Source organism: Cyanistes caeruleus, chromosome 6 (assembly GCF_971803275.1).
Source record: "Cyanistes caeruleus chromosome 6, bCyaCae1.hap1.1, whole genome shotgun sequence".
NCBI lineage: Eukaryota > Metazoa > Chordata > Aves > Passeriformes > Paridae > Cyanistes > Cyanistes caeruleus.
The window spans coordinates 62,944,657-62,962,754 of record NC_141706.1 but is presented as its reverse complement, the minus strand read 5'-3'; the positions used below and the strand labels follow the sequence as shown (position 1 = coordinate 62,962,754).

General features: G+C 49.1%; 1 protein-coding gene across 1 annotated transcript in view; it reads left to right on the top strand.

The window, feature by feature from the left end:
• PRKCH (protein kinase C eta) overlaps nt 1-18,098 on the top strand; it is a 147,213-nt gene that overhangs the window by 114,304 nt on the left and 14,811 nt on the right. The window lies entirely within an intron of this gene.

Here is an 18,098-nt window from a genome sequence, read left to right as displayed (position 1 = left end):
AGATGTAGATGCAGCTAAGTTGGCCACCAAGGGTGGGAGCCCCAAAACTGTCTGAATTTTGTGTTAGTGGCTTTTTGGCTCTCCCACTCTCAAGGATTATGAGCAGCTTCTCCTTCCCTGGTGGTCAGTGCTGGAGAACAGTAATATACCTTTTTTTTGCCAGCACAGTGGTATCATCCCAGGGTTTCATTGGTTGTGTCATTCCTTGGGACTCAGGAGACCTTATGGAATAGTTCCTGCTGGAGCAGCTACTGCCACAGTGTTGTCTTCAGCATCAAAACATGATACCATTTCCATGGTGCCAGGATCTGAGAGTTTATATTGCTGACAGCATAAAGAATGTGCAGTAGTCACCTTTGGAGAGCTTTATTGATGTGTCAGTATCATATCATATTTCATATCAATACCCACCAATCTGTGTCCTGGAAGCTTGGAGAGTGGGAACTAAGTCACCTCTGGAGGTGGTCTATCAGGATTGTTGTGAACTGCAAACCAGAAGACTTGTACATCTCTGGGGGATCTGAGATGGTATTTTGGGGAGCAGGAAAGCTCTCACTGTGGCCAGCCAATACCTGCTGTGGCCCAGGGCTTGTTGGTTTAATGGGGCAAGGTTCAAATGACAAAGGGAGATTTTCTCTCAGCTTCACTTTTCATTGATTTGAAGTGGCATCAGGGTCACTGCACCCTCCCATCACCCTTGGTAAAAATTCATGGGCAAATCTGTGATTGGAGCCTAAGGTTCTGCTATATAGGAATTTTATTGACTTTCAAAGTTTTCACCTAGATCCTGATTTGTAATTTAGGGTAGCTCTTTCCCTCCATTGCCTGCCTGGAACTCATATGTCTGTGTAATGCTTTCAGCCACTGGAGTCAGCAGATCCTGAGTCAGCCACATTTGGCCAAGATCCCTGAACTCTCCCATACTTTTTATGAGGAGCTGCCATTTCAGTTGTGAGACTCTGTCAGCAGCGTGGATGAAGATCAGCTCAATAAAAAGTATCAATGCAATAGCTTTGCTTTTGAAAAAGCTGGATTAGTGTTTGCATTGCCATTGAATATGTACAGAAATACTGATTTATTAAAGAAAGAAAAAATCAAGTAAGGGTACCAAAAAAGTGTGAGAGTTTTCCAGGAGCTACCCTGCAGCTTTTTTGGCTTCATTGCTTGCCTCAGTGGATGCAAGATGGTTTTAGTCTATTAATTTGCTTCTGGCTTTAGAAGTATATTAAGCTGGCAGCCACAAGTTTGTAAGGTTTAAAGCATAAAATGCTTGTATTCACTCCAGTGTGAAAACTGGCAATTGAGCAAATTGTAATTAGTTCCCTTTGCACTGCTTTTAGTGCTTGCATGAAAAAAGAAGATCCCTTTGATGTCTGTAAATTTGTGTTCGGTGCAGTCCTTTCATTTTCAAAGAGGTTCATGAAATCTAGCTATAAAATTCAGTGGCATACATCTCCTTCAAGGCCTTTGAAAGTTGAGGGTAAGAAGCAGATGGTCTGGGATGAAGAGATGAAAATCAACTTACAACTACTCATGCTGGTTGTGCTGCCAAAGACATTGTTTTTAATACCTCTGCTTGATAGGCAGTGGAAAAAATCTCACAGACTTCCAGTGCCCAAGGGATCTTAAGGTAAAAAATTAAATTCTGACTGCTGGCTGAGGATGCTTTGAATGCATTCTCAAGGACTGGGGCAGGTTTCTCACTCCTTGTGAAGTCCTAAATGGTTTGCAGCAGTAGTTTTTCCATTGGAGCTGCGTGCTCCTCGTACAGAAGCTGCTCTTCCTCCAGTCAGATTGGAGAGTGGCTCCAGTGGCTGTGGTATGGCAATGGACTCAATTAGCAAAGCCCAGAGCAGTGAAGAGGAAAACATGTCTGGGATCATCTGCTCTGTCCCTTGGCCAGAAAGGAAAGAGCTGTTCAATGCTGCCTGCTCTCCCTCCGTTTGTTCAGCTGCTCAAGCGTGTAGCCAGAAGGTTTCTGCTCCTCCCCAGGGAGACCATTTCACAGCTTTTACAACCCTTCCCGCTAAGTAAATGTCCTGATATTTGGAAATGACGTGAATGAGATGAAAATCTGTCTTATCATGCCATTAGGATTCTCATTGGAAGCTGCAAGTCAGGGTTTGTATTACTAAATATATACAGGGCTGCCAAACCAAAGCATTCAGAAATGATGAGTCAGGTTGTCTGAAAATTGCAGCTCACTCAGGAATCAAGAGCTTTCCAAAATAATAAATGTCAAAGTCCTTTTCTTTCTTTTTTTTCTTCCCTTTATTTTTTTTTTTTTTTTTAACATCTGTATTACGAATATTTTGGATCCTGACTTTCGCTTCTCCACATCAATAGGAGCTGGAATGTTGTGCAATTATAATTTTTTTAGATGAAAGCTGAGGTCTGTGAATTGATGTGAAGCCAGGCATTGGAGCATGGAGAAAAATGCCAAACACCAAGAGGTGGGTGATAAAACTGTGAGCAGGCATGGGGCTTATGTATTTTTCCATCCTTTCCTATTGTTTAGGTACAGTGACCACAGTGTGGTCCCTTGTCTCCAAACCCACAGGGCAGGGCACGCAGAAGGCACAGGAGTGAGGAGGGAGAAGAGGGGAAGGCTGGGGAAGGCATTTATGTGCTGTGTAGTCACTGTGTGTAGGGCTTGTCCAGCAGCATTTCTGAACACGTGCATCAGCCCTTGCACAAGCCTGTCACCTTCTGCATCCCACACTGCCCGTCCTGCCTTCCCTGGGCACAGCACATCATCCCTCAGGCTGCCACGGGCTGGAAGTGCCCTGCTGATGGAGCCAGGCCTGAAGGAAAAGAGGGAGGTCACAAAGCATGGGAAGGGAGTGGTGTTGGTGTTTGGCAACCTTGGCATCTTCTCATGGTGTCCCAGTGATGTTCATATACCTGACTGGCAGCTGAGGGAGAAGGCCAAGCTGTCTCCCCTCTCACCCCTTTAATAGAAGCTAAAAAAGAGAGGAGGGAGGGCAGTGACCTCAAGAAATGGGGTTACAGCTCTGGGTTGTGACTGAGAAGATTCACTGTATTTTAGAGGTGCCTCAGGCCACTTGCAGGCAGCAAAGGCAGGCAAGAATCATCATTTCTGTCCCATCCACACTGGGGACGACCCTCCATGAGGGCAGCTGGAGCGAAGAGACTTGGGCAGCACAGGTCTCAGGGATGTGGGACTTAGAAGGCATTGTGGCAGAAGTCTGCCAAGCAGAATTGGTTCATCACCAAACCCTTTCATCTCAAGAAAGAAGTTTGAAACGAGTTTGGGTCAGACAAAGACAGTCTTCCCTGTGTGGGCTCCCCCAGGGAATGTGTCAGTGTGAAGTTAGCCCTGAAATGGTTTTAACTTGCCCATGGTGTCAGTTCTGCTCCAGCTCTCAGCTCCCACAGCTGTTGTTGGCAGCAGGTCTTAGAAAAGTGGAGTTGAGAGATTTTAGCAGTGAGTTCAGGATTGCTCAAAACTGGTGACTCAGTTCCTCCAGTGCCTCCTTCCAGTGAGGGGTTTATTCATCACCTGCTTCTCATTTCCAATCATTTAATGTGGACTGGGGTCAGGGCTCAGTCTTTCTACAACAGTGACAACTAAAGCTTCATTTCTTCTTAAATGGAACCTCACTTGATTCCAGGAACAGGATCTCCAGATCTTCAAACCACTGCAATGACTCCAATGCCACACTATAACCACCACATCTGCCAAGAGAAGGACATTGCAGGAGTTGTTAATGAGCCCTTTTTGGAGACTGGCCAAGCTGTGCTGTAGTTCAGCTGGGAGTGAGAAGCAATTTCATCTATCTCTATCTTATCTGCTGCTAGACCCAGACGGGAAGCAGTCCCAGACCTCCCAGTCATTACAGGCCTGTCTGCTGCCCAGAGATGCCTCCTGCACAAAAGTCTGGCTTTTTTTTTTCCTAAATGCTATCTGGAAGAAACAGGGTATCAAGAGCTTTGTTAGGGATTGGTGCTAGCTGCAGTTTTCTTCTGAACTGAGACATGTCAGTGTCATGTTTATCCCAAGAATGGGGTTGTTGGGTTTGCAGATTATTCTGGCCAGGTCTCCTCCAGCTTCTGGGATGTTGCTGTCTCCCCACTTTGGAACAATGGCAGCACCATCAGTAGCTCAAACCTGACAAGAGGGCAGCATTACAGGTGAGTATTTCACCTGGAATTGAGTCATCATTATTTTAAAGCTCTGTGAAGGGTTTGATCTGAGGTATTGTTATCTGACAGACATATCTGGACATGTTGCTCTCCTTGGGGCAGCATTTTTGCTTGCCTCTTCTCAGGCCTTTTAATCTCATTCATCACCACCCCTTTCTCCAAGGGGAGGGCTAGGTGGTGGTTTTGAACAGCTTGGTGCTTCTGCCACTTCCCTGGACAGTGGGGAAAAGCTTCCTCCAGCTGCCTGGGTCCGGTGAGCCCTACGTCACAGGATAGTGCTCCCTTTCAAATGCTAATCTCAGTAGTTTCAAAGCAAATTTTAACCGGAGAAAAAAAGGAAGGTGGGACCTTTAAGCATGTTCAGCTAGGCCTGGACTTCAGCAAAGTCCCTGCACTTGTGGGAATCTTCATCCCAATTTTCACCAGGGTTCCCTGCAGACCCATGGAAATTGCCACATATAGCCTGTGTCTAAATTAAACCTTGGCAACCAAAGGCTCTTTTGTTTCTGCTTACAATGAGCAGGAGTTTCCTCTGCCAGGGGAATGCCAGTTTGGGATGTCTTCTCTCATCTATTACCCCAACTCCTTTAATTTTCCTTCCAGTGCACCAATTTACCATGGCCCCAAGTCTCCTGCATGCACAATGGGGACTGCCGCTGGTGCCCATCTGGTGAAGATGTTGTAACCCAAAATGGGGCTGTCTCTCAGATATTTTGGTGGAGTCTGGTAATTTGTCTGACATGGAAAATCCCCAAGCTGCAATCAGTGCCTGGGATGCTTGAGTGGAAAATGACAAAATTATAGCATAGTTCATCTCCCCACAGTCAATTACTCTGCCTACACATAGTCTGGGGCAGTCAGGGTGACTGTAAAGGTATCCAACCTTTCTTTTGGCTCCATGGCCTCCATGTACTTGGTTAAACATAGGGGAAACAAAGCACCCACAGCCTAACAATTGTTAGAGGTGGGTGCTCCTCAGTTCCTCTGAGAGCATCCTGGGCAAAGAGCCATCGAGCTCCTCTTCCCTCCCATTTAGCCAGGTGTGGGCAGAGGGGGTGGAGGGATGGATGGATGGATGGATGGATGGATGGATGGATGGATGGATGGATGGATGGATGATGGATGGATGGATGGATGGATGGATGGATGGATTGATGGAGGGAGGGAGGGATGGATGGATGGATGGATGGATGGATGGATGGATGGATGGATGATGGATGGATGGATGGATGGATGGATGGATGGATGGATGGATGATGGAGGGATGGATGGATGGATGGATGGATGGATGGATGGATGGATGGGTGGATGGATGGATGGATGGATGGATGGATGGATGGATGGATGGATGGATGCCCTCTCAGCAAGAGGGGATGTGTCTGCTGAGACAGAGGTACCAGGAAGCCTGGTGGTGGCAGCCAAATTTTCAGGGTGACTTTGATGTAGATATCTCACAGTTTTGGTGGAGCATGACTGTTTCCCAAGGACTCCTCCAGTGCTGATTTAGGGCCCTAACAAGTGGGTTTGGAGCACCTGGAGTTCCACTCCAGGCACGTGGCCCACGGTATCCTGCCTTGGAGACTGGTTCCAAGGCAGAGACAAGGCATGAGCAAGGAGTTGCCTGGAGCTACCCAGGCCTGGAGTGAAAGCCTTAATGCAGAAAGCTCATTAGTGCCCAGCTGGGCTGGAAGAGGCACTTGAGGTTACTTAAGGACTTTGCCTTAGTCCTGCACCCACCTGTGCACTCAGGCTGGGGCCATGGTGAGCAGCTCCTGGGGGAGTGGAGCCTACCTGGTGTGCAGGACCTTGGGCTTGGGCAATGTAGGAAAAGGCACCTGAGACAGGAATCGGGAAACTTCTTTTAAGCACTGAATCATAGAATATCCTGAATTGTTTGAACCCACAAGGATCATTGAGTCCAACTCCTTGTCCTGCACAGGACCACCCTCATTTAGACAATATTTAAATGAGCATTCTAGTTGAGAAAGAGTAATTGAACCCTAAGCTGTTGTTGGTGCCTAGACCCTCCCCTGCTCCTTGCTCCCAGCCTTTCTCCCCTGGGCACTGCTGCCCCTGAGACAGTTGTTTATGGAGTGATGACCACAGGCAGCAGGAGCCCTGTGCTGATTTAGGGTCATCAGGAAAAGGTCACAGAGGCAACATCTAAACTTCTAAATCTTGGTGTCCACCAAGACAGAAAACAGGATTTTCCAGCTTGTTTTTTATGACCATCATAAACTAAACCCAGTATCTTCCTGAGATAGGGTACAAGACAAGTCTGCAACAAGCCCAAGAAGAGAAGTAGTTTTCTTTTAATTGCTGTTGTAGGACAGTAGAGATGAAAAACCAAATGTCCAAGGGAATAGGAGCCCTCATCCCCTGATTAGCTACATATAATGAGATGGAAAGCTAATCTATCATATTTAGAATCAGTCGATTAGAGGGTTAGGGTTATAGATGCATTTAGCTTTAGCGCTAGGGAGATATTTAAACCACATACTGTACTTAGTCATTACCATGCTAAGTGATAGTAGATGCAGGTCACCCTATATATGGGCCATGGTAATCAGCTTGAAGTATTACTACTTAAGCCTTTTCACCTTTGGGCTCCCTTCCATGCCACCATGAGCATGAAATGGGCCGTTGAGGTCACGGTGAGATGCTCCTTAAAACCCAACACCCAGTGTTTATGGTGAAGTGGAGGGTGATTTGGCTTTCTAGTTCTGTCTCTGCTGTGTGGAGAGAGCTGTAAGAGCACAGCTCTTGTTTTAATCATGTATTTTGCTTCTGAGTCTCAAGATGCCAGCTGGGCACTGCCAGACCTTCACTTGCCTGGCATTATTTGAAGCCCACAAATTATCCAGGTAAATAAACCACATCAAAGTGAGTGTGGCTCTGACATCTCCCTCCTGGCAATCCTCAGTCGTGTTTTCAGAGGAAGTCAATAAAAGCTACAAAGACTGTAGTTGCTCTGGAAAGCAGCTTATGCGATTAGGCAGAAGGTCAAAAATAGAAAAACCCACAAAGGAAGGGCTGAAAAATTGTTGGTGTGATGCAGTGATGCCCAGCAATGGCTTCACTCCCTCCCTCCCCACACCCTGAGACTCAAGTGGGTGTCCAAGGTCCTCAGCTGGCTCTGACACCAGCCCCTTCTCTTCAGATTTCGTGGTTCCCTCTGGCCAAGAGCTCTTGATGACTTCATATTAATATGGAGTTGCATGTGCCTTTAGGACTTTGCTGTGTCAGGATGGTGGCAGAGCCATGGGCCACCCTGCTGCAGAGGGCAGGAGAACAGGGAGGTTTTCAGTGCCTCCCAGCCCAGGAGAAAGGCAAGGGAGACAGTGGAAATGGGGGTGCAATGACTGGTTTCTCACCAGCCCAAGGGGAACAACTGTTTTGGAGCAGCTTTTCTCTGACAGTGTTACTGAGACATTTCCTGGGAACACTCAGGCTCCACTTTCATAGAAGCACAGAAAATCCTGAGTTGAGAGGGTCCCACAAAGATCATCCACGTCCAACTCCTGGTCCTGCACACGACAACCCCAAGAATCCCACCATGTGCCTGAGAGCCTTGTCCAAATGTTTCTTGAGCCCTGTCAGGCTTGAGGCTGAGAAACAACCACCCTACCCCTAAACCTTCCCCTCTCCATCCTTTCCTCAGAGGATAATTGCTCCATTTCTGCCTTCATTTCTGGTCTCCTGGGAATCCGAGTAAGATCCTCTTGCTTGTGATGGATAAAGCTGAATACATGTCCATAGCAGCCCTTTCCAGGCACTTCAAACCCTTCAACCCCATCCCTGTGGGGCAAGTCTGCAAGCTGGAAGGAGCTGGTACAGAGGGCTTAGACAGGGATTCTGGTGTTCTGTCCCAGGAGCTGGTGCTGCTCACCAGGTACTGGAAAAGGTCTTAATTTTGGCATGCCCTGTGACCAGGAAACAATTTGAAATCAGCTGGTGAAGATCCCCCAGGGAAAGCTGGCAGGTTTGGGGCTGATGGAGACCTGCCCCAGGGAGGTGGAGTGGGGATGATGCAATGAGCCACAGCTCTTGCACCGCCAGGGCTGGGGCGTGGGCAGGGAAAGTGTCCGTGGTGTCCAGAGCTGGCACTGGGCAGTCAGGGTGCTGTGACATGGCAGCAGCTCTTCTCCAGGCTCTGGAGGGGCAGCCAAAGCTATTGGCTTTCTTGGTAGGTCCCTGGTGGTTTGCTACCTGTGTTCCCAAGGGCCAGGGACACTGTAGGTGAAGCACAGAACTTTGGTGTAGAGTTAAATTAGCAGCAAGTGCCCATAGCAAGAAGCCTGTGACAAACATCCCATGTTTTCATGGAATCACAGAATGGTTTGGGTTGGAAGGGACCTTGAGGATAATCTTCTTCCAAACCCTCTGCCATGGGCTGGAACACCTTCTGCTCAACCAGGTTGCTCCAACCCCCATCCAACCCCAATGATATTTCACTTATGCTGATGGAGAAGCATTTTTGTCCCGTGAACTGTGCTCTCCAGCAGCAGTAAAATCTACTGTTTGTTTTTGTCACCCTAATTCTTAGCCAGGTCTTTGAAGACTTTCCATCTGGCCTTGTTAGCAGGTCATGTTCAGCTGCACTTTGGCACTTGCAGGTTGGTCAATCACTTTGGACAAGTCTTTGCGAATCCGTGTTCAGCCAAGCCAGCCCACAGACACACCTCTCTGTACCTGCAGGATCTGTGCATTGTCTTACTCATCCTCCTCCTTTTGTCTTTTTGCACATCTGTGATCCCCTGCTGCAGCTTCAGCTCCCTATTTGGGGAGGAGCAGCATTGTACCAAGGAAAAATTATCAATGTGACCTCTGAAAAGTTGATTTTATCACTCTTTGAGTCTGTTTTGTTTTGGGAGGGTTATTTGTTGTTCATTCACCTGGCTTGCTGAGCCACTCTGCTGCTCAGTCAGCACTTGGAGGGGGTGTAAAGAAGCACAGCTCTGCCCAGCTGGGTAGGGATGGCTTTGCTGTGGTGTGAGCAGTGTTGCCATTGGTTTGAATGTCAGTTTTGGTGGTGGCATGGCCACCTCTCCATCCCTGGTGGGGAGGGCAGTGCTTCCCCTTGCTCATCACAACAGTGGGGCCAGACACTCTCTCCTGTTCCATGGAAAGACACAGGCACTCTGAGCACAGGGAGTTGTTCCTACTCTTCCCCATAGGATCCACCACCATTTTTGTTGTCTGTTTTTCCCATGAACTTTGCAGTTTTCCACAGGTACCAGAGGTGTCCTGCCAGTCTTCCTTTGAGCCACAGCCCATCTGTGACAGCCCATGAGCAAAAGGGCTGAAACTGTGGGGGTCCTGCATGTCAGAGAGCCTCAGCAGGCATCTGTCTCTGCTTGGAAAGATGAAGATCTGTCTCCCAGCTGGGTACTGTGGAAAAGCAGCCAAGCCCAGGGTGAGAGGGTGGAGCCAGAGGGAACCGTGCCTGTAGTTTAGATATGGGGTGAGAGCCTGGATTTTCAGAAGTAAACTTTGGGTCACATTTTTGGGAGGTTCTGGGGTTGGGTTGGTATTTGTTTTCTTACATTGAAGCTCTAGGTCTCATCAAGAGGCCTGAATGTCTTAAGGTGGGTGCTCAGCCTGGACTCCAGGCCTGTATCCCTGGTGATGGCAATGGAAATCCTGTCTGTGACCTGAAACACCATCGGCTTTCCAAGGGCTGAGCACATTGTGTGACCCCTCCCAGTGCATCCCATGGGAAGAGAGTGAGTGAGCCCTCTCCTGACTACCTGCTGCAGGGATTTAGGGGGTAAAAAAAGGCAATAGCCATGGGGGGCACTGACCCAGGTGCCAAGCCCAGGAATGAGGAGGTGTGACCATGGTGGGGATGGACCCTGGCACTGTGAAATGGGGACTAAAGGCAGACCTGCTGTCAAGTCACAAGTAACACAGGCTGTGGGACATTCAGTTGCCTCTTGGCAAGCCATTGGCTGGGAGGGGACTGTGTTTCTTGCAGCATCCCTGTTGCAGGAATGGGCTGTGGCAGTGTTTGTCCACCAGCACACACAACAAACAACTCGGCTGTTAGTCCTGGCTGCCTGCCTGGCAGCTGATACCAAGGACTGTTGCCATCCCTGTGGGATGGAGACCCAAGCCTACCACAGAAAGAGGCATCTTTTCAGCTGGGAGAAGCCCAGAGATGTTTTTTTTGGGGTCCCAGCTTCAGAAGCCAAGCAGTGCCACAGTGACAGGAGGAGCCGCCCGCTCGCTGCCTTTGCTGCTTCTCCTCGTCTGAGGCTGTGGCACCATCACAGCCAGCAGGTCAGACATGGCAAGGAGTGCCCTTTATTCCTTCCTGGGTCAGTTGCTGCTGAATCACTCAATATTTGTTCTGGTTACATGTCCCTTCTTATCAGAGTTTTTTCTACTTCACCCTTCCACTTCCTGGCACACTGGGGTTCATCTCCTGACCCACCGGGCATTTCCAAGCTCTGTTTCCAATCTGGGGTTTCCATCCCAGCCCTGTGAGCGAGGCAGGCTCAGCATTCCCACTGCCTTCCCAAGCATTCAGGGCTGAATAAGGCCTCGCTGTCCCAGTGGGATAGAGCTGCAGCACCCAGCACATTTCTGGTACCTGCTCATACCAGTTAAATCTCTCCTGGGACACTCTGGCCCTCCACAGCATCCAGGATGCTCCCCAGTGTGCTCTGGGGCCTGGGGTGTGAGGTGAGAGTATCCTAGAGGCTCATTCCATCCTGAAAAGAGCCTTAATGCCATGCACTAGGGCATGCCTAGTGCCTCATTTTCCTCCCCTCTGCAGATCAGGAGGGATGAGGTCTTCAGGAGCACAATTCATGGCTGCCCTCCTCAGGTTTACAGGCCATCCCAGCTGGAGCGTGCCCAAATTCTGGATGTGGCCCTAAACCAGGCAATACCACCCAGAGAGCTTCCAGCTGGGTGGGTGCAGCCATTGCCCTGAGATGCCAAGGCTGGGGTGTGAAGCAGATGTTTCCAGAGCTGTGCTCGCACCCCTGCAGCATCCAAAAACTGCCACTGAGGCCTGGATCTGACAAGGGGTCTCAGCTCTTTCCCCCTGCCCCACACCACAGAGCTGGCTCCCCTACGCTGCCATCAGGGAGCCTGAGCAGGGCGAGGCTCCCTCCCGCTGGCGTCAGTTCACTGCACCCCTGTGTTTGTGCTGATTAAAGCTCTGAGCCAGGCAATTATGGGATGCAGGGTGCACAAACAGGAGGTGCTGGGGTGTCACAGGCTGGGGAGATGAGCTCCTCTTCCTTCTTGGAGAGCATCCGGGGGTGGATCTGTGGCTCGTTCCTGCCTTCCTCGCACTGCCTGAGCCACTGGGTCACCTTCGCGGCGCGGTGATCCCCAGCAGCGGTTTGTGCTGGGCAGCAGTGGCCTGGAGGGGTTTGTTCCATCCCTGACTTAGGAGTGTCTTCCCTCCCTGGCAAGGATGACTGAAGCAGCTGGAGAGCCTGGCCCTACGTGTCCAGGCAAAAGCAAACCCTGGAAAGCCACAGTCAAGTGAGTGCACTCGTAGAGTTCACTCCAGTTTTATTTTCAAGGACTTCTCTCAATTTGTAATTTGAACTAATAAGAGAGAATCTCTAAAAACTAAAGAAAAATCCAGCCCAGCACTGCATCACTGAGCCTCCTTTCCGCATCTCAGGGCTTTCTTTTCTTGATATTGGTTTTATTTATAGTTTTCATAGAATGATTTGGGTTGCAAGGGACCTTAAAGACCATCTCATTTCAACCCCCTGCCATGGGCAGGGACACCTCAGGCTGCTCAGACCCCCATCCAGCCTGACCTGGAACACTTACAGGGATGAGGCGTCCACAGCTTCTGTGAGGAGCCTGTGCCAGTGTCTCAGCACCCTAAGCATTTTCATCTTCCCTTCCCTTCCCTTCCCTTCCCTTCCCTTCCCTTCCCTTCCCTTCCCTTCCCTTCCCTTCCCTTCCCTTCCCTTCCCTTCCCTTCCCTTCCCTTCCCTTCCCTTCCCTTCCCTTCCCTTCCCTTCCCTTCCCTTCCCTTCCCTTCCCTTCCCTTCCCTTCCCTTCCCTTCCCTTCCCTTCCCTTCCCTTCCCTTCCCTTCCCTTCCCTTCCCTTCCCTTCCCTTCCCTTCCCTTCCCTTCCCTTCCCTTCCCTTCCCTTCCCTTCCCTTCCCTTCCCTTCCCTTCCCTTCCCTCCCTCCCCCTTTCTCTCTCTCCTCTCCCCTCAGAATCCAGCTGTCTGGATGAATCCAGCTTTTCCTACTGCTGCCCCACCTTCCCATCTCCTGGAGCTACCCAGCAGTTGAGACACGGTATTCATGTGCATATACATGTTGTATATGGAGAGATCCTCTATTAATCTTAAACACTCTTTGATCAGAAAAGTAATGACTCTCTGGCATGAATTGCTTCACAAATTTTGCTTTTGTGGAGAGAAGCTCCTTGGCTTGAGCTTTTCCATCCTAATAGGAACAAGTTATATCTGATGAACAGACCTTGCTGCTTTCACTCACAAGGCAGTAATTTCCTCTCCAAGCAGCAGCATCCCAACTTGTCATCCCTGCAGCACCATTTATTCAGCCAGGAGGATAATGTGGGGTGCAAACCATGGGGTTCCTTTCTGCTCTGCACCATCTGGCATGGCTTTCCCCTTCTTGGTATATTTCAGGACACATCAACCAGGCAGGGAAATGTGTTTTTTCATGTGAGGAAATTCACGTCACCACATAACCAAATTTATCCTGCAGAGTAGCAGCTACAGTTCCCAGTAGATCCAGTGGAAAATAGTTGTAGCCCAGCAAATTCCACTTCAGCCCATACAGCTGCAAAGTCATAAAAGACTTGGATATTTCCCTGCACAAAGGTCCTATAAAGGCTTCCTGCAGCTTTGACTCCTTGCCAGTCCAGCCAGGACTTGACAAAGAAAATCCTGTCAAAACCTCCCCAGTTTCTCTGGTTTGTGTTTTGTGCAGGGCTCTGATGTGAAAATATTGATTCTGGACTTTAAAGCAGCTGCTTTGTATATTTGACCAATTCAACAGTACCAAAGTTTGGCCTGAACTGTCCATGTCCTTGTCTGGGTCCTGTTTTATATTTTTAATGCAGCCTTAAAAGCACAGGGGGTATTGACATAAGGAAGAGCCAAATGTAACAATGATTCAGCATAAACCCTATATACCAGCAATTTAGTCTGTTTTGGCTACATGCAGCTGTTTCCTTTTTTTTAATTCTTTTTTATTCTTTTACCCTCCAAATTTTATTCCAAATGGAAAAATTTAAAAAGCCATTTCAGAAGAATGTTAAGCATTTATACAGAAACAAAAAAAAAATCAGGCTGATGGAAAAAAAATGCAGCAACCCAGGCCTTTAGCTGAAGAAGAAGAGTTTTAGATTGGATATTAGGAGGAAATTCTTCCCTGTGAGGGTGCTGAGGCCCTGGCACAGGGTGCCCAGAGAAGCTGTGGCTGCTCCATGCCTGGCAGTGTTCCAGGCCAGGTTGGTTGGGGCTTGGAGCACCCTGGGATAGTGGAAGGTGTCCCTGCCCATGGCAGGGGGTGGAACTGGATCATCTTTCCAACCCACCCCATTTTATGCTTCTAGATTCTATGATTTACTTGTCACATTGATCTGCCCAGAGATTTCTGTTCCTAGGGTTTTTCAGCGAGTTCTGTGAGCACAAACCTTTTCACAGGGTTGAAGCTGATATGGTTTGTTACAAGGAGCTGGAGTGCATCCTGTGCTTGCCACCCACTAGGCCCCAGTCAAAACTCCTTTTTGTTTGGTTAACATGGGCTCAGCTCATGCCTGTGACTGCTCCAGCTGGGATTTGGGAGCAGTATTTGGATGTGGCCTGGCCCTGTTCTGGCACCCCACACTCCTCAGCATGGTGCTACACCCTGATAAGCAGTCCTGAGAGGGGCTCTGGTGATGAATTCTTTTGGCAAAAGCAACAAATGACCCCACTGGCCCAAAGCCCTGCATCAGAGATCTGTGCACTAGAAAATGCTCTGCCCTCACTCAGCAGTGTCCCAGTGAGGTGTCATGCTGAGCTAGTCTGAAAATTTAACCCATGGATGAAGGAGCATCAAAAATATATTTGCTCTAACTAAGGAGTAGTTTTGTATCTCTGAATCAAAACCTTTCTGTGGCTTGGTCCCTTTTGAAACTGGGAACATTGTGTAAGCCTTGCTGGGTGCCTGTGCTGAACTCTGGGCATCTCCCACCCTTGCATCTCCCACCATTGCATCTCCCACCCTTGCATGTCCCACTGCTGCTCTGTGCTGGTAACAGGGACATGATCCACGAGGGCAGATGAAGAGCAAGGGGCACTTTCTTTTCCAGCTCTCCCCATGCCCTATCAGCACAAGGCAGCCCATAATTCTGCAGCCAGCTTTGAGGACAGGACACCCACCACAGGGTCCAGCTGAGGACTGAAAGTTGTCTCTCCATGGGGCAGGACTGCCTGTGCCTGGGCAGCCTGACCTGCCCTCCAGCTCCATGTCCTGTCCCCTCTCTTAGCCCAAGTCTTTTTAAAAGGCAAACCAGGAGGGTAAAAGGTGGGGGATTTCCTCCTGGGCATGACTTGGTGACACTGTGGGTTAAGTGTGTGGCTATTTTGAAACAAAGCAGGGTGAGAGGCAATGGGGTCTCTGCTGCCATCCGTGGGGTTCATGAGCATGTGCTGGAGCTGGGGTTGGTGCAGGGGCTGTGCTGTCCCTCTCATCAGTTTTAGACTGGCAAATTCCCAAAGCTTTCCAGACCATGTCCTGGTGTCTTCTGCAGGTCTGTAGGATGGCAGGACTGAGGAGGTACCGAAGGCTTCCCACTGAGCCCAGTGGGAGAGGCTGGTGGGTCTTGTGGGGCTGCAGATGACCTCTGCATTTGGGAGAGAGGGAGGGAAAAACTAACTTTTTGTTTCCAGGCTCTTCATCTTTCTCACAGAGCTGGAAAATAATGGAAAGAAACTGTGTGGGATAAGGAAGGAAGATCTTGTGTGAGTGAGGCACACTGAAGCTGAGAGCTGTTGTCTTGGTCACGGGAAGCAGCTGCTGCAGTGGGACTGGGTCTGATGTGCACAGAGACACTTGGCAAAAGTGTCCTCAGGAGCATCATGGAACAGATCCACTCTCTGCAGCTTGTTTTAAAAGGTGAAGAGCTGACAGGAGCCTGCCTAGCACAGCTTTTCAAACAACAGGACAGCGTGTGGCTGCCATTCAGGGCAGCTATCACACAACAGGCTCACACAGGGGCAGCGGGGGAGAGCTGAACTTCAGATAACCTGCTAAGACTGAAGCAAGATCAGCTGAGAAGATGACCCTGGCTTTCCACTGCTGCCAGTACCAGCAGAAGCCGGAGATGGAGCAGTCCTGGCTCAGACAGAGCAGCTCACTGGGCTTTGTTGCTGGCTTTTGTCCACAGGCAGGCGGCTTTCCGCAAGGCTGGCTCCCCACTCCCTGCAGAGCTGTGCAAAACTTGCATATCACCACAAAGCATGACAGGGCGAGCTAAGAACCAGAGCTCACAGCGCACATCAACTCAGCTCAAAGCAAAGGTGAGGGCTGTTCTGTCCCCACGTGGGGATTTGCCCTCCTGGGGCTCCATGAGAACCCTGAAGTGAGGAAAGCAGGGAAAAAAACCTTCATCTTGAAGAGCTTGTGGAGAAGCCACAGGTGCTCCAGGGTACTTGATCGGATGGAGGATCAGGACAGGGCTTGGGGGGGAGTTACCCTCAGAAGAGAGACAAAAAATTAAACTCCTCAGAGTTTTTGAAGTTATTTGTGCCCTGAGTTAGTGCTCTTGATGGGCGTCCTCCTTACAGCATTTGGTGAAAGTGAGTCTGAGGGTTGTTTAGCAGCAGTTTATTTTTAGCCACGATGACTTGTGACAGTACAATGGTGTTGCAACACCCCAGGTCTTGTCTGTGGTTTCCCTGTGCTTTGGTTCTGGAGCGGCTGAAGGCTCCTGACAGGGGCTCACTGTGCTGGAAAGTGCAGAGATGTCGCAAGAGCCGGTTCCCTCCCAAGGAGGCAAAGAACAGACCTGCAAAAGCAGAAAGAGGGAAGTGGAGTCTGCCTGTGTGTCCTTGTCACAGCCCCACGGTGGCTCGAGCCACCTACCCTGACCCCAGCACAGCCAAGTGCTGCACAACCCCCATGGGCCTTCTTCTCTGAGGGGATGGAGATGGGAGGCTCCTGCCACAGGAGCTCCTTCCAGCTCTCCTTCCAGCCTTGCTCCTTCTTGCACAGCTGCTTTGCTTTCCCCTCTGTCTCCTCCATGAGCATGAACCACACTGCTCTAAAATATGTAATGCTCCAGCAACCTCACTGCAACTGTATGAGGTGACAGAACTGGAAACCAACACAGGGCCAGGGAGGAGACTGGGGGCCAAAAGGAAATCTAAACCTACAGCCCATCACTGTAACTAAACCTGTCTGCCAAAGGCAGCCTTCTCAGTTCAGCTTCTTACCTGGTGTAAGAGAAGGGACATCAAAGGCGTACGGATCTGGTTTCCTCAGCTACTGTCCTTTTGCTTGTGCCTGCTTTCTGCCTGTGCAAATCCATTAACTCTTGCCCAAGGTAACAGCTCAGAATGAGGTACCTGATCTGCCTCTTTTCAGGCAACACAACCTGAGATTAAAGCTGTGTGAGCTTGGCATGCCGCTCTGTAAATCCCTACGTGTTGATTCCCTGTCTCCTCCTCAAGTTTTACAGGATGCCGACAGCTTTCTGCCTGTTTTATGGTTTCATGGCAGTAGCTCGACACATCAATATGAGAATTAATTAATCTTGGCTACAGGGTAGGCAGCAGCTCAGGCAGCCCAAGAGCAAACAAGGTCAGGATTTCAGCAGCAGCCCATTTAGAGAACTTGCTGGGGCTCCAGCAGAGCAGCCTCATCTCTGCAATTTTTATTTGGATCACTGCTCTCTTGCCTTGTTTGCAAGTTCTGTCCTGTTGGCAAGGCTGCTGTGAAGCCAAACCCAGAAGAATATAGCAGATGACTCTGCTCCACACAGGGAGCAAGGATTAGGGCAGGGATAGCGTTTGGCTCACACACACAGTCACTGCAAAACAATTATTGACTTAAAATCCCTTTACTGATGTCCCAACTTTCATTTGATGATGTTAAAAGGTCAGAATGAAAATTAAAGCTGTTTTTTCCCTAATCCCTTTAAGTGCTAAATTCATGGAAAGCAATTAAATCGACAATTTAGTTTCAGATGACGGAGAAACTCTGCTCCTCAAAGGATGCCTGGATGAAATGTGGTTTGTGAGAATGGGATTGGCCTCCTGTAACAAAGATCCTCCTCGATAAGTGAATACTCCAGGACAGCCATACTCATTGCAGTGCTCAGCCCTGCAACATGCCCACAGATCACAGTGAAAGACTTTGAGCAGCAGCAATAAATACAGGGGAAAATAAAGATTTATGTCAGACTGGTCTAATTAATTTTTTTCCTGAAAAAAAATCAATAAATCATTACTGCTACTAGTGAACAATATTTATCAAGTTGATGCTGCTCTTTACAGTCCTTGGTAGGTATGAATTTTTTTTTTAATTTTCTTTATTAAATTTTTCTTCTTCTTGTGTAGCCAAACTTTCTCTAGATCATCAGAGTGCAGAGTGAGGATGCCCTGATGGAGAGGAGGGATGTCCTCTCTCCATGGAGAGGAGCACAGCGAGTACAACCATGGTGGCAGAATTAAAGGCAAGCCCAAAGGAGGGCTTGAGGGTGATGTGATTCCTTTCTTCCTCCAGCCCTGGTCACAGACCCTGCTCCAGCTGAATGCCCTCAGCTCAGGCAGGCAATAACCCAACAGGCTGCGAGGTGGTAGATTGCATCTTGCATGGTTTGGTTGGGATGTAGCCAGCTCGTTTCCTTGGTGCCTGTTGACAGAAGGGCTTTTACTGCACACACAAGCCTTAGCAGGAACAAAACCCATGTCTCCTCTTCTAATA